General features: G+C 39.6%; 1 pseudogene; it reads right to left on the reverse strand.

Moving 5' to 3' along the window:
- Positions 1 to 3,144: 3,144 nt before the first annotated feature.
- On the reverse strand, positions 3,145 to 3,625 carry LOC101594500 (annotated as a pseudogene).
- Positions 3,626 to 12,796: the final 9,171 nt, after the last annotated feature.

Genomic DNA, 12,796 nt, shown 5'->3' on the forward strand with positions numbered 1-12,796 from the left:
ATTGATGGTATCAAAATTCATAAAAATCAGCACCTCAACTTGCCAGAATTTCCTTCTATAACTTGTGTGCATTACTTCAGAGTTTTCCAAATAACCTCCCTTTAATCATGGCACTTTGAGATGTAGCTTATGATTATCTTGAAATCTCAAGTATTTTGCTTTATTCCTGTTTCATTTTAGAAAAATGCTGTAGGATTTTAAGTTGAACCACCTATGTATATAGCTATATTTATATTTAAAAAGATAAAATGTTTGATTTATACTAGCTACATTCTGAACATGACAAAAGATAGGAATTTCAGAAGTGGCAAAACATTCTATTTTTATGTGTATAATTGATCAAGCCATGTATTAAAGCATTACTGACAAGAAAAAATAGTGCTCCATTTAAACACTAGAATTCACTCTCTGAAAGACTGGAAAAATACATTTTAAATATTAGTCATATTCCTTCTTACAAAAATAGTTAGACTCTTTCCACACAATCCAGTAGTCATTTCATTAATATTTTTTTCAAATTATTGAAGATATACATATGTACAAAAATATGCACATAGATAATTATCCACTACAACTGTGTTCATGGTTCCCAAAGCTTGGCAGTAACCGAAACATCCTTCAGTAGATGAATGAATGAGTAAACTGTAACACAACCAGCAGTGACTATCTAGTGCTTAAACACAATGAGCCATCCATCACAAAAGGACATGGATGAGCACGAATTACTAAGAGAAACCAGTCAGTACGAGAAGACAACAGAGAATAACCTTTGGACAAGGTTTGAAAAACTATTGTTTTAGTTTAAAAATAATGGTGAATGCATGTCATTATCCACCTGTCAAAGCCCAGAGTGAACCCTACAGTAAACGATGACCTTATGAAAATGCTGTCACTTTGGCTCATTGGCTATGATGCATGCCCTGGTGTGTCAAGGTGTGGGTGGAGAACTATAGACACAGGATATTGGGGTGGTCTGTGGATTTCCTGAACATAGCACTGCTCTACAAAATAAACTTTAATTTTAACATGTCAAACATTGTTCAGGGTCAGGAGATTCAGGGGAGTTCAGTAGCTCACTCGCTCTCTCGGAGGTGTTCACAGATAGTCCATCCATACCTCAGCACCCCCTAGAAAGGATGCAGAGGGAGCTTCTGCCTTAGGCAATCAGCTCGAAATCACTAGGACTTCTCTCAAACTTGTGTGCTGAGAAGACTCATATGTTGGCCTCAGCTCCTAGGCTGAACTTAGTAGATTGGCTGATGAAAACTAATGTATTGAGAAAAAGGGAAGAATTTGGTAGAAAGAAACTTCTATGATCCTGGGCTTGGAAGCAAGGAAGCGGACAAGCAGTGGAAATCCTGCAGTCTGAAAAGCCCATTGAAAAGTGGCAAAGAAGCTGAAAGATGAGTGGTGGAGAGAGGTAACATTCCAGCCCCTCAATCTAGAATCATTAGGAAGAACCAACAACAGCTTACTAGACAGAATTCCCAGATGCAGATTGTTCACAAGAAAAAAGAACAAGGACACAGTTACAGCTTGACGAATGGAGGGAAAAACAAAAATGTTTCTAGTAATACAAACTGGAACTCTAGCCGATCAAGTCTCAGTTTGCTTTTTAAGTCTCAAGCTAATCAGAACCATGCTGGAGCCAAATTTAGCAATCCACCATCACCAAGTGTCCTTCCCTAGCTAGCAAGCCACTGAGTTCAAGTTTCATTTAATCCTTCAGATAAGGAAAAAAGACATTTCAACTTGAAACTTTACTTAAAGTACAGGACTAAAGTGAAGTATTAATATTTAAATCCAGCACTCTTTACATAGTTATCAATGGATCTGAACCAAAGTGACTTAAGGAGGTAAAACTTCTAATTTACAAGTATAATCCAGACTATCTCATTTGCTTTATGTGCTGTATGCATGGTGACATATCAGTGTAGGTTAAATAATAATTGTACTGGGTTGGATTGCTGCTATTTAATTTGATACCCATATTTTGATGTTGACATGCAAAATAAGCTAAGTTGTAATTCGCCAAATTCTGATGCAATGTGGAAATCTTTTTAAACAGAGAAAAAGCAGATTGAAGAAAGATAGGAAGAATTCCCGTAGTGGGAATTCCAAAAGAAAGGAGGGGGTTACAAATCTTGAATCTTAATTGACTTTCCACAATACTTACTGCATATGACCTGAGCTTGAAACCTGAAATTAAGAAAACATTCTGCTCAGTACCTTGCTTTTAAATAATTTATGACTACCTAATCTTGGTTAAAATGTTCATAATAAAAAGTATTCAGCTATATTACAAGAAGGTATTATCCACATGAATAGTTTATATATTGTCTTTTAACAATATTTTAAATTTTGCATAGTTAAGAAATTTGGCACAATTATTTAAATTGTGATTGATATTTTAAAGAGTCCAAGATTCTTTTACTAGAAAAGAACATATAAATTATATTTTTTATCTTACTAAATGTCACAAGGAAGAAGAAAATACAAACAGAATAAAATCTAATAGAATCTACTGACTTTACCCTACTTAATCTAACTAACATGGTACAAATATATCAATATGGAAACTCTTTTTTTTAAATTTCAAGGTACTTTGTTTTCAAGGTGAGTCACAGTACTAATCTTTGAACTCAGTCTGCCACTGTTCAAGCTACAAATGCTTGCTCAGCAAATGGAGGGCATACTTTAATATGGTTTAAAAATGAGCTAAAAGCATATAGAGCAAAAATGTGACCACATCACCTAGCCTTCTTTTCATATTATTGCATCTGTGCCAGCCCTGTTCTTACAAAGACATTTCAAACCAGAAGTGATTAAATTAAATGCTCCCCCTCAAATCCCATCAATCAAGCTATATTTGCGGTGAAGAGCTATGAGCATGGTATCTACATACTGATAGCAGCAGAAGCACAGGCTGCCGGGTGACAGTCCACCCTGCTTTGCTGAGCACAAGACATGGCACAGTGCTGTTGTCCTGCTCCTGCTCTTTAACAGGGAAGCTGTGGTTCTGAACTTGCTTCATAAGTTGCTACATTGGTCATGACATCACATAGTAGCAGGCCTGTGGTATCCACTGAAAGTAGAAACAACAGCAACAGCGTCCATATCCAGTTAGAGTGCTCGATGATACCATCAAGGTCTCCATGTACTGGATGGAAAATACTTCTCCAGACCTTGGTTGATTGCATTGGTGATCTCTTCAAAGTTTGGCTTCACATCTTCAAATCCAGGAAAGCCACCATCAAGATCGAGCTGATTCATGATGAAGCAAACCTCAGCTACCACATCTAAGACACAGGGGGCATCAGACACTGCCTGTATGGAAATCTCAGGAATGGTAAATCCAGTCCCAAAGTAGAAGCTGATGCCTTTGACACTGATATTTAGCTCCTTGATTAATTCCAAAGGAAGTCTTCTTGCTTTCAGTGTTACACCAAGTTTAATCACTGAGGTGACAGACTACTTTAGAATCATCCACGGCAACCCACAAAACCAACTTTTCCTTTGGGTGTACTCGGGTGACTTCCATGAACTCAACTTCAACATCAGAAGTCATCATCTGGACTCTGTTACTAGTAGAGTACTTAATTTGGCAGACTTGTTTATAAGAATTTGCATAGAAGCCAGGTGTGGGGGGCACACCTTTAATCCCAGCACTCGGTACACCATGAGCTAAAGGCCACCCTGAGACTAAGTAGTGAATTCCAAGTCAGCCTGAGCTAGAGTGAAACCCTACCTCAAAAGAGAGAGAGAGAGAGAGAGAGAGAGAGAGAGAGAGAGAGAGAGAACTTGCATAGATAATACTTTTTGGAGGCAGCCTTGGACTCTGGATCTGCATAAAAGGGAGTGACAAAAAGAAATTTCATTTATACAATTGCTGGATTTTTAATGGTTTACTTCCAGTTTAGCAATTCTTTTGATCAGAGTCTCATTGGTTGCTGTATGTTCATTTTGGGATTAAATTTCTGTTGATTTTTCTATGATTTCATTGGAGGCTTTCATTGTGGGAATTGGCATCCTTGGTGGAGATCTCTGTTTTCTGACTTTCATTGGCTTTTTTGTGTTTACCTATCTTCAGGAGACACTTTATTCTATTGAGGAGGAAGCAAGATTTTGTCCTTATAGGATCTTCAGAGGGTGTTCTGTTTTAACTGTGAACTGGATTGGTATATGGTGGCATACCACAGATGCACACATTGTGGAGATTGCAGGTACATCAAAGGTACCTGGGGAACTGGGAGCTCTGGCCTACTCACTTCACTTGCCTATACTCTTCAGCACACAGGAATCACAGATTAGGGAACCAAATGCCAGGAAGCTGGAGAGCTGGAGGCAAGAGGCATGCTCCTCCAGTAGCCTGTGCACCTTCTGACTCAGGGGAATAGGTACCCACAGGCCAGTCAGGATACCACAGCCCCTACACAGGGACCATGCCTCCTCAAGCCAGCTGCAGGGGGACCTACGGGGACCAGAAAACTGGGAGGACCTGGGGGAACATAGACCTTGCCTACTCACTTTGTGCCTGCTGCCCAGCACCCTCAGGTGCAGGGTATCCTAGAATTGGAGACCCAGGGACACTTTGACCAGGAAAGCAGAGCATGGGCCCTGCTTCTGACAAACTGGCAGGCTCCAAACTGCCCCAAGCCAGCTGCAATAGCTTCATGATTGGCTAAGAAGTCTGTTCACTGTAAAGGAACCCATATCTGGAATTGGGAGCCAGATCAGAATCCCATGGAGACAAAGATTAAGTTCTCCAGTGTCAAGTTCTCACTACTCTGTGTCCAAAAGAGGAGTTACATACATCAAATTCTCCCTAAATTAATAATGCTTATCCCATGTAAACTATGCTGACCTCACTGTCTGTTGGAGAATCTGTTATTCTTTTTCAGAAGATAGCGAATCTGGAGGAGATAAACTATCCCTCACACTTCAGCGAAGCCACAGAGGAATTAAGGAGATGAGCAAGAGTGCTGCTTCCATGCTGTTCCTGATAGTCAGCGCCAGGGCATAGAAGGCATACCCTGAGGACACTCAACACCTACCAAAGCAGAGATCCAGAGGCTCCTAAGAGATCATAGATGAAATGGACTTAAAACCCACCCACAATGGATCAGGGAATTTTGCGAAAGAGAGGCAGAAAGATTGTAAGAGCCACAGGTTCAGACATCATGCCCAGAGGCATTCCCTCCCCAGCAAAAATAACTGACTTCTGCTCCCACAATGCATAAACTACAACCCCATGGGGAATGCCTGGAACCCAACTGAGGAGCATCCCCAATGGAATAGGGGCAGGGATGAGAGAAAAGAGGGTACCAACATATGATGTATCCATATGAAACATCTCGTTAATAATAAACATAAAAAATTAAAGAAATTAAAGTAAATAAATCTTTAAAAAGAATAGAAATTTATTTGGGGGGTATAAAACAAGTTTTATTCACCACAAAGAAGATGGACAAAAGATACTAAAAGTATGTGATAACTACTGAATTTCCAAGCAGAATATTTCCAATGAAAGCTTTTGTCTTACTACCCCACTGCCCAGGATGCTTGCAGCTTTGTTTGTGTAGAATGTCTCCAAGGCTGACAACATAAAAAGCAGCTTTTTTGCCATTAGAAGAAGCTTCTTTAATTCTTTGGTTCAGAATGAACTCGATAGTAAAACCGGGTGTGGTGGCACACACCTTTAATCCCAGCACTCGGGAGGCAGAGGTAGGTGGATTGCCGTGAGTTCAAGGCCACCCTGAGACTCCATAGTGAATTCCAGGTCAGCCTGGGCTAGAGTGAGACCCTGCCTCAAAAAAAAAAAAAAATGTAACAAACTCTTATTAAAATTGTTCATGGTTTCTTGATGATGTAGTTACAGTAATTTTTTCCCCAGTTTCTCACAAAGGGAATTCTTCAAGAATTTCAACCATTGAGTCCTCAGATTAGCAGTTTAAATGTTTTCATGGTGTCAACTCACCAGCTGCCAGCCTTGTGGAAATGCTGCTCTGCTTCCCAAAGCTGGGGAGTACTGGACAGTATGCAGAAGTGCCCACCAGCTTCCTTTCTCATGTTGGAGGTGCCAGTTGCTGGCTGAGGTCAACCTATCACCATGGCATCAAAGGACGAAACTGAAAAATATTACTGAAGTTTTCAGCTGTTCTTATTATTATGGAAATAACTGACAAACTATGATATTTTAATTTTGGGAAAGGATGAAATATGGTAACAAAGTTCCAAGATTCATAAATATTTTGTAGGAATTTATTTCGAGCTTAAAGATTAATCTGGAAAAAATAATACTTAATATGTATTTTCTTTCACACATGAATCTTTATCTGCCTATGAAGGCATTTTTTTTTTTTATGGTGTGGTGGTTTGATTCAGGTGTCCCCCATAAACATAGGTGTTCTAAATGGTACGTTTCCAGCTGATGGGGATTTGGGAATTAATGCCTTTTAGAGGCAGTATATTGTTGGGGGTGGGCTTATGGGTATTATAGCCAGTTTCCCCTTGCCAGTGTTTTGCATACTCTTCTGTTCCTGTTGTCCACTTGATGTTGGCCAGGAGGTGATGTCCACCCTCTGCTCATACCATCGTTTTCTCTTTCCATCATGGAGCTTCCCCTCAAGCCTGTAAACCAAAACAAACCCTTTTTTCCCCCAAAACCTGCTCTTGGTCAGGTGATTTATGCCAGCAGTGTGATCCTGACTGCAACATATGCCTTTGGTTATAGGTTCATGTTTATTCATTTACTTATTTATTTTGGTTTTTTGAGGTAGGTTCTCACTCTAGTCCAGGCTTACCTGGAACTCACTATGGAGTCTCACGGTGGCCTCACGGCAATCCTCCTACCTCTGCCTCCCAAGTGCTGGGATTAAAGGTGTGCACCACCACAACTGGCTCTCATGTTTATTTTTTAAATAACCTGAAGCTTTATTTTCTATTGTCATATGATTTCATGTTGTTATTCTGATGAGAAGCACAGAAGCCTATCCTTGTTATATTGTATTTCCCATTATAAAATAATCTGATAAAATACATAGAATGTTATAGAAACATGTGAATGGCATGTTTTAATCTAAATATGTTATATTAGTTTTTGAACTTAATAAAGCGATACATATTCTTTATTTTATTCTCCATTATAAGAAGGATCAGTTTCTGAGGATGAACAACAATTGTAATAATTTGTTTTGCTGCCTAATTAAAAAGTAAGCCATCTGCACAATAATACTTCTTCTTAATCATTATAACTGGTAAACTAAAATAAAAATGGCAAAAGGATTGGAAAGAGAGAAAGAAAGATGTGACACTCCCTTCCCAAATCATAGAGATTTACTAACATGGGGAAGATAGCCTGTAGGCATCTTGTCAATATCCAAATTGCTAGAGGGAGCAATTTTCTAGAAGCTATCAATACCTTGAATTTTTTTTTTTTTTTCTCATTGCTGGGACAAAATACCCAACCATAAGCAGGTTAAGGAAGGATAAGATTTATTTTTGGCTCATGGTTTCAAGGAGAAATCAATGCCACAAATAAGGCTGAACAATAAAACCTTAAGCCCTTCACCCAATGACACATTTCCTTTAACAATACTATATTTCCTTAAAGTTCTGCAACCTCCTTATTAGCACTACTGACTGGGGACTAAGTATTCCAATACATGTGCCTATGGTAGACATTTTAGATTCAAACTATTACATTCTGTCCCTGAATTCCATCAATCCATGACCATCTCATGATATGAAATGTATTCAATACAACTTAAAAGTTCCCATAGACTTTACCAGTTCCACAACTGTTCAAAAGTCCAAACTTTAATCTGTGAGGCAAGAATGTTTTTAATTATGAGCTCTGTGCAATAAATTCATAAGTTACATACTTCCAACACAGTAATGATTCCTATTCTAAAGGAAAGGCATGGAGACATAGCAAGGAAAGACTGGAGCAAATCAAGACTAAAAACTAAAACAATCCTTCAGCTCCATGTCCAGGATCTGGGAATCATGATGAAACTGACTGTGCTCCAAAAGGGCTACATATCTCTACCCCTTCATCAGTGCTGCCCACAGCCTCTCTTGTGAACAGGACCCATCCTGGGCCCAGTCTTTTTTGGCATCTCTGACATGTTGAAGTCTTCATTGCAATTATAGCTCCACTTCATAGCTTCATGCAGCGGCCTCCCAGGCCTCTTACTGAGACCCTCACCGTGCCTCGTATTGCTTAGGTTCAGTGGCTTTCTGGAACCATGCTGACAGTTATAGCAGAAGCAGCTGCAGTTTCTATTGTTGAAATTATATTCCTTTGTTTATATTTATTTCTATGCCAAACTTTATATTCCCATACCTTTATGCTCCCTTCCCTCAGAGATATGAATCAGAATAGCAAAGAGAAACCATGCCACACAGCCAATCTTTTCTGTCTTAAAATTTTCTTCATCTGAACCAACAGTAAAATTCTTTTTTTTTTTCTGGTTTTTACTGATAGCCTCCAAACATACTCACTATGCCATGATCATAATCTCCACCATGACTCTCCTTTGTCCCCCTCCCTTATTCTCCCATTACTGAATCCTTTACTTTTTATAACTACTCCTTGTTCTATTTTGATTTTGTAATTTTCCTTCCTAATTATGCAGATCTTGTGTAGGTAGCATCAGTCACTGTGAAGTCATGAATGCCATCCAATTTGTGCCTGTAAGATAGTATTGAAAAGCACTACTCCAATTTCGTCAGCTCTTCCATTTTTTCCATCACCCCTGAGCATGGGAGGGTATGATAGAGATGTCTCAGAACTGAACACGATAGTCATGTCTCTATAATCTGGTGAGTTTTGAGTCTCACCAGTGGTCATTCCTGATAGTCTCAGAACCCCTTCCTTTTCCCAACTTGAAAATAAAGTCTTCCTTCAGAGGGCCTGATCTCTCCTCTACTCCACAAGGAACCCAGAAAACTGGCTCCTCTCTTGAACTCTTATCCCTGCTAGCATCCCTCATACTGGCCAGTCTACCACACTTCAAGGGCATAAACATAAAAGTCCTGATCCATTTCCCCCCTCCCTGTCTCTTGAAAATTTGTCTTTTGCCAGCTTAATTCATAGCTCTCTGGTAAATAACCTATAAGTATACAGAAATGTTTTATCACTAGCTTCAATTTGATGCTTTCTTTATTGTATCATGTGAGATAATTAAGAATGAGAGAATTAACCCTTTTAAATAATTTTTATTTATTCATTTTTATTTATTTATTTATTTGTATTTATTTTTTATTTTTTATTTTTTGTTTTCCGAGGTAGGGTTTCACTCTAGCCCAGGCTGACCTGGAATTCACTCTGTAGTCTCAGGGTGGCCTTGAACTCACAGTGATCCTCCTACCTCTGCCTCCCGAGTGCTGGGATTAAAGGTGTGCACCACCACGCCCGGCTTTTAATAAAATTTTTAATAAAGCTTTTCTTTATGAGAAAGAGAGAGAGAATGGGAACACCAGGGCTTCTAGCCATTGCAAATGAACTCCAAATGTATGAGCCACCTTGTGCATTTGGCTTATGTAGGTTCTAGGGAGTGGAACCTTATGCTTTGGAAGCAAGTGCCTCAACTGCTAAGCCATCTCTCCATTCACCCCCCTCACTTTTTGTGGGTTTTTCAAGGTATGGTCTTCTTATAGCCCAGGCTGACTTTAAATTCACTATGTAGTCTTGGGCTGGCCCTTGAATAGCAATCATCATACCTCTGCCTACTAAATTCTGGGCTTAAAGGTGTGTGCCACCACACATGGCTTAACCCTATTAGTAATTATAGAAACTACTGCACTAAAATTGCTAGAACCTAGGATGCATTGATATTAATTTGTTCAAGGGAAGTCCAGAAGAATACAGAGGGCATATTTCCCTTTCAAATTTCCATCTTCACTGGGCATGAGGCTGTGATAGGCTCATACGGGACATAGCAGGCTTCAGAGAGACAATGAGTAGGAATCTTCTGTGATGAACAAGGGCTTTGAGAATGCTACCTCCTCCTCAGAAGTCCCTTGGGGGTCCTCAGGGGTAGGTCCTGCTGAGGTCATGCCTGCAATTCCTTCCCTCACACAAAAACTTTTCTGCAAGTCAGTGCATAGGACCTGAGGTGAGAAGATTAGAGAGACCTTGTCTTCAGAATAAATGAAGATATTGGAGTGAATAATTCCAGGATAGGTCCAAGAGGGAAGACAAAGAGAGCATTTTCTCTTTGCTCAGTGACACTAATGCTAGCTCATTCACTCACAAAGAGCCTGGTACTTTAAGACATGTTCCCTCAACACCATTATATAGAAATATTTCAGATGAGTTAATTTTGAGAAGGATAACAGCATTGTTAGGAGACAGAAATTGGCTATGCAGTCAGGGTTACTGAACCCCAAAGTTAATGTTTTGTTTTTCCCTTGACTAAAAATAGGAAATGTCATTAAGCCTACAAGGAAAACCTGTGTTTATCTCTATCTCTTTCCTTTATCTATCTCTTTCTTCTTTAGAAAGTTTCACCCTTCAGGGAAGATTTCTACATTAAGCTGCACTCTTCCTAGATGAGAGAAGTTCTGATCCCTACATAAATAAGATTTTTGGAAATATTGCACCATATTTCAGAAACCTGGCTTTTCTCCCCTAAAGACAGTGAAATATGGCCTTTTGCCATGTAGTAATAGTGAGTGTGGGCCTTGACTCACAGAAAGCTGTGCCAGTTTTCCTGAAAGCCCTCACCAAAGGCACCTGACAAGTTCTCTTTCTTCTTAGAGACTCCATCCTCTCTGTGTACATAGACATATTTTTCTTTCTACCAGGCTCTAATAAACTTCTAAAATCTTTATTTCACTCTCCTATGGTCTGTGAATTTCATTGGTCAAATTCATAAGACAAGAACCCCAAAAGGTCTCTTATTCAGTGGAAGCTCTGTGTCAGCATGAGTACCTGGCACCTGAGTCACAGCCCACCAAAGAGATGAGATAAGGCCCACTGTTCTCAATGACACCCCAAAGTCCCATGTCATATTTTGGTGTGTTTTGTGGGGAACAACAAAGAGGGTGAGCACCATAGACCAATCCCTAACCTGTTTCTCTTTCTGATTTTGGTCTTTCCCTCTCAATTTTAATAACTCCCTTCTGCTTGATCACTAGGCACTTTTAAACCTAGGTAAATGGTAGATAAATTTGTGTGGGAGACTAGATATGCTTATACTTTGTGGAATGTTGATTGAGCTTGTTAGCTTGTATATTTGGTTTTAATTATCTGTGTTCTATAGAGCATGCTACAGTAAAAATAGCTGTGCTGACTGCTGGACACGAAAACAAGTAGGGATTTGAGATAAGTGTGAGGACTGGTTTGACATTGCTGTATTGAGTTTGTGTCTTGCAGTGCCCAGGGAAAACCAATATTTCCAGAATACAGCTTCCTACAGTGTGTGTGATGAGCTGCCTAAGCTAGATGTGTGTCTGCAGCCTCTGTTGGCTGAGCGCCAGGGTCCAGCCCTGGCTTCAAGGAGGGTACCTGAAGAGAGGCGTGAAAGGGAACAGCACAGTAACGACTCAAAGTTAAGTTCTGCTGCAAGCTGACAGGGTAATGCTGAAGGCAGCTGAGCTTCTCCCTCTCTTTCTCTCTCTCCTGCCACAGCTCTTAACCTCAGTCTTTTATTTTCTGGTCATGTCATGCAAGAGAAAACTTCAAGAAATGTACAGTTCCACAGAATTCATAGAAACTTTTTGCTATTTCTTAACATCAAAAAAATCCCATAATTATTTACCTCAAGCACAGCCATCAGGCCCCTATAATGATTAACTCTTTTTACTCTTTCTTTCCCTGTGTATGTGTGGTTAAGCACTTGCATTTTCATGAGCTCCTACTTTCAGTTGCTATATTTAAAGTTAAGAGACAGAACAACTACAAAATGGGGGTTCACACCATTGACCATTGATCCAATAAACCCATTTAGCCCCCAACCATTACTTTTGAATTCCCTTTTTCACATCCCTCCAATACTTAGATTTTGGTCCTCCTGATTGATCTCTTTCTGACCTCTGTTGTTCTTCCTGTAAGGATCCTTGGTAAAGAGTCATAGTTTGTTGCAATTGCCACCATTCAGAAAAGTTAGTCATGGATCAATTCTTACACTGCTCCAGGAGGTTCATTGTTTCCTCCTCAGTGTACTGTACTCCATGCCTGACCTTCCTTAAGGCCTTATGGAAAACAATTATTTCTGAGCCATTTTCTTGTTTTCCCAATTCTATGCCAGAGCTTCTTTCAGATACATTGACCAACACTTCACTAACATCCATTTTTGCTGGAAAAATAAACTTATGGATTTGTGCACCAAATGAAAGACAGAGAAAGACAAACATTATACAGAAAACCATAGAAATCTGTGGCACAGAGAGCCAAAAATGTTTCCTATAGAGGGGCCACATTGGATTCCAAGGAAGAGACAGCTGGGCTGGAACGGTGTCATACAGCTCTTCAGCACTCAAGTCCTCATGATCCTTAAATGGTATGCTTGCCATCTCCAGCAGCAGAGGCAAAGCAGAAGCTAGAGAAGAAGTACTACAAAGTGAAAAAATGGTTCAGTGGTTGGAGACACTAGCTACTGACTGTGTCTGTCTGATGTTTTCTAAATTGCCTTTTTGTTTAGATAAAGTAAGTTGTTTTACCCATAGACAATTTTATATTCTGTATGTTGTATATGGTAAATTACAGTATGGCTTTCATACTCCAGGCAGCTTCACAGACTTAAATGGGAAATTCACCCTGAGTGCTATCATGCTTATCTCCTATCTA

Source organism: Jaculus jaculus, chromosome 2, assembly GCF_020740685.1.
Source record: "Jaculus jaculus isolate mJacJac1 chromosome 2, mJacJac1.mat.Y.cur, whole genome shotgun sequence".
NCBI lineage: Eukaryota > Metazoa > Chordata > Mammalia > Rodentia > Dipodidae > Jaculus > Jaculus jaculus.